Source organism: Lagenorhynchus albirostris, chromosome 8 (genome assembly GCF_949774975.1).
Source record: "Lagenorhynchus albirostris chromosome 8, mLagAlb1.1, whole genome shotgun sequence".
Classification (NCBI taxonomy): Eukaryota; Metazoa; Chordata; class Mammalia; order Artiodactyla; family Delphinidae; genus Lagenorhynchus; species Lagenorhynchus albirostris.
This window is the reverse complement of record NC_083102.1, coordinates 44,009,977-44,014,685: the sequence shown is the minus strand read 5'-3', so window position 1 is coordinate 44,014,685 and position 4,709 is coordinate 44,009,977.

The following is a 4,709-nucleotide window of genomic DNA, read 5'->3' as shown; positions in this document are numbered from 1 at the left end:
GGTTTTCCCAAATCTATATTTGCTTATTCTGGATGTATCATATAAAAGAAGTCATGCAATATGTGCCTTTTGTGCCTGGCTTCTTTTACTTCACATGATGTTTTCAAGGTTCATCCATGCCACAGCATGTATCAATACTTCTTTCCTTTTCATGGCTGAATAATATTCCATTGTATGGATATACCATTAATTTTCTGTTCATCTATTGATGGGCATTTGGATTGTTTCCACCTCTTGGTTATTATGGATAATGCTCTATGAACATTCTTGTATAAATTTCTGTGAATCCCAACTGGTTTTTTTTGGGTATTTTTTTTGCGGTACACGAGCCTCTCACTGTTGTGGCCTCTCCCGTTGTGGAGCACAGGCTCCGGACGCGCAGGATCAGTGGCCATGGCTCACAGGCCCAGCTGCTCTGCGGCATGTGGGATCTTCCCGGACCAGGGCACGAACCCGTGTCTCCTGCATCAGCAGGCGGACTCCCAACCACTGTGCCACCAGGGAAGACCCCCAACTGTTTTTGATATACTTCTTTGCTCCTTCAGCTCATAGAGATCACTTGACTAGAACAATTTCCATGAAACCCCCAGTAAGAAGAAATAAGATATTCTTAAGAAGAAAGGGATGTTCTTCTTTGTGGTTTTGTTTTCAGTTTGCTACATGATTTTATTGAAAATGTTTAGCATGGTATTGGAGGAACATTGTATTCCAAACAGACATGACAGTACCATTATTCCTGGATATTGTTGGCATATAATATAATCTAATATGAATACCTGTAAGTTGGTTGATATAATGTAAGCTTGGGTTCAATGACTTTTGCATGTTCATATTTTCCTGACTCCCTTATTTGGCTAGATAAAAGCTGAGTCTCTTTGCATTCAACAGAGTTAGATGTGACCAGAAAATGTGCTCGGGCTCACAGATTCTGGATCAGTGAGGAGCAAGAGATGGGGAAGCACTGAGACCTGCTGCTTACAATCTTTATCAACTGGGTTGGATTGCAACCCTCAAATCTCCGTAAAAATTTGGCCCCTGAGTATGCTAAATCTCGCCTAATTAATTCACAAATGTGTATAAAATACTTTAAAACACAAAAGTAAAAACAAAACAAAACAAAAAAACCACAAAAGTAATGTTAAGTCATGATAGAACAATAAATTCAAGCCAGGATCACTCCCTAACACCATACACAAAAATAAGCTCAAAATGGATTAAAAACCTAAATGTAAGGCCAGAAACTATCAAACTCTTAGAGGAAAACATAGGCAGAACACTCTATGACATAAATCACAGCAAGATCCTTTTTGACCCACCTCCTAGAGAAATGGAAATAAAAACAAAAATAAACAAATGGAACCTAATGAAACTTCAAAGTTTTTGCAAAGCAAAGGAAACCATAAACAAGATGAAAAGACAGCCCTCAGAATGGGAGAAAATATTTGCAAATGAAGCAACTGACAAAGGATTAATCTCCAAAATTTATAAGCAGCTCATGCAGCTCAATAACAAAAAAACAAACAACCCAATCCAAAAATGGGCAGAAGACTTAAATAGACATTTCTCCAAAGAAGATATACAGACTGCCAACAAACACATAAAAGAATGCTCAACTTCATTAATCATTAGAGAAATGCAAATCAAAACTACAATGAGATATCATCTCACACCAGTCAGAATGGCCATCATCAAAAAATCTAGAAACAATACATGCTGGAGAGGGTGTGGAGAAAAGGGAACCCTCTTGCACTGTTGGTGCGAATGTGAATTGGTACAGCCACTGTGGAGAACAGTATGGAGGTTCCTTAAAAAACTACAAATAGAACTACCATATGACCCAGCAATCCCACTACTAGGCATATACCCTGAGAAAACCATAATTCAAAAGGAGTCATGTACCAAAATGTTCATTGCAGCTCTATTTACAATAGCCCAGAGATGGAAACAACCTAAGTGTCCATCATCGGATGAATGGATAAAGAAGATGTGGCACATATATACGATGGAATATTACTCAGCCATAAAAAGAAACGAAATTGAGCTATTTGTAATGAGGTGGATAGATCTGGAGTCTGTCATACAGAGTGAAGTAAGTCAGAAAGAGAAAGACAAATACTGTATGCTAACACATATATATGGAATTTAAGAAAAAAAAATGTCATGAAGAACCTAGGGGTAAGACAGGAATAAAGACACAGACCTAGTAGAGAATGGACTTGAGGATATGGGGAGGGAGAAGGGTAAGCTGTGAGAAAGCGAGAGAGTGGCATGGACATATATATACTAACAAACGTAAGGTAGATAGCTAGTGGGAAGCAGCCGCATAGCACAGGGAGATCAGCTCGGTGCTTTGTGACCGCCTGGAGGGGTGGGATAGGGAGGGTGGGAGGGAGGGAGACGCAAGAGGGAAGAGATATGGGAACATATGTATATGTATAACTGATTCACTTTGTTATAAAGCAGAAACTAACACACCATTGTAAAGCAATTATACTCCTATAAAGATGTAAAAAATAAATAAATAAATAAATTCAAGCCAGGGAAAAACAATACAGATTGTTAAGTCATATATCCTGTCTGAGGATCATTTTTTTTCCAAGTTCATAATTTATTGTACAAATTGAGTACCACATGATGAGTTAACATTAGCTTCCTCAGGCACAGGAACTTAGATGAGGTACATTTAGAACCTGTTTATGTTGCTTTCACAGCTGGAGGCTTTTCTCTTTTTTTTTAGCATCTTTATTGGAGTATAATTGCTTTACAATGGTGTGTTAGTTTTTGCTTTATAACAAAGTGAATCAGCTATACATATACATATAGGAGGCTTTTTAAATATTAACTTGAAGGATAAGAACATCAAAGCAGTGAAATATTTTTTAACACCAGTGAAATGGAACTGGGCATCAGTTTTTGGACCTGCCATAATTTCAGCCTTGCAAAATGCACAAATTCCACAGGCTGTATCCTTCAACATATGAAGCTACCCCTCCCAATGATCATTATTTTAAAACTAGTTCAGTATATTCTTAGACTCTAAATAATCTCAAAGCAAAACGTTTACCTCTAAATGAACTGGTTTCAGCCACACCAACATGTCTGTATTTGCATGTCAAGATGTCTTCATAAACAGGTCAAAAACTACATTTCCATTTCTTCAAGGAAAGAAATTCAAATGCAGAATTCATATATTTCTCAAAAATAGTAACTATTACATAGCTTCTTTTTTTGAAAGAAATATTTGGTTTTTGTGAGTTTTTTTTTTTTAATTAATTAATTTATTTGGCTGCCCCAGGTCTTAGTTGCAGCATGCGGGATCTTTTAGTTGTGGCATGTGCGATCTAGTTCCCCTACCAGGGATTGAACCTGGGCCCCCTGCATTGGGAGTGAGGAGTCTTAGCCACTGGACCACGAGTGAAGTCCCTACATAGCTTTAAAACATGGTCCTTTTATCATGCTAAGTCAATTCTTTCTAGATATAAGTCGTTGTACTGTAATCGTTATCAGACTAAAATAAAGCTCTCATTTGAAAACTTTTTTTAAGGTGCAGTAAATTATACCAGTTCTGCCAAAATAACTTACTGTTATTTGCTAGCTTCAATTTTAACCTATTATATGAGTCTAAAACTCTAAATGCTATTCAAATCTGTTTGATCAATAGCTTTGATTTTCAACTCACAGAATTTAGATCAGAATGTATTCTCTCCCTTTTTTAAGATTCGGCAGAATGAAAGTTCCTAGGCTTTGTCTACCCAGGCAAATCCCCTCCTCTCTTTCTGATCTGAATTATTCAGGTTGGAGATCCAGCCAATCTGTATATAAAATTCAACCTTCTCTTCAGCTGTGTAGGCAGTATGGCTTCTCACTTAGGAAAAAGTTGTGAACTGCCAGCTTGTGGATAACAAAATCCACAGTGAGCTTTTCCCTACCATCACCTTTACTTTGGGCAATTCTTGAACATTTTCCTAATGAAACAATTAAGGCTTACTTATTAGTACTTTTTTCTTGACATTCTCCAACCTGTATTTTTCAGATAAAATCTGGTAGTTTAAACAATCATTTTCCTAAGAGACTTGCCACTTCATAATACAAAAAGCAAAAGCATATTTAATATGAATGAACTAATCAGACACAGAAAGAAACAAAGAAAAGGGATAGTGTTTATGCATTTGGAGACACTCATAACAAAGTCATCTATTTCTTATATGAAAAAGCAAAATAAAGCATCAGACTGGATAAATTCTAATGGATTTTGATAGTCTTTATTTTGAGCGAAATCCACAACATAAAATTACAGAGGGAAAAAGGAAGGGTAGAAGCTAAAAATACAATGTAAATGAACAAAATGGAAGGATATATTAAAATGCATCTCAAAGAACTAGCACATACTGTACATCTTCCAACTTCCATTTGCAACTCACTAAGACAGTCAGAATTTGCTCATCAATTTGATGATGTTTAAAGCAAGTAGCTCTACTGCTGTACATAACTGGAATTTTAAGATTTAGAAGTTCAAGTAAGTGTGAGTAGTTATCACATGCTTTAAGAAGTGGTGGTTTAAAAGTTATGATGGGGCTTCCCTGGTGGCGCAATGGTTGAGAGTCCGCCTGCCGATGCAGGGTAAATGGGTTCGTGCTCCGGTCTGGGAAGATCCCACATGCCGCGGAGCGTCTAGGCCCGTGAGCCATGGCCACTGAGCCTGCGCGTCC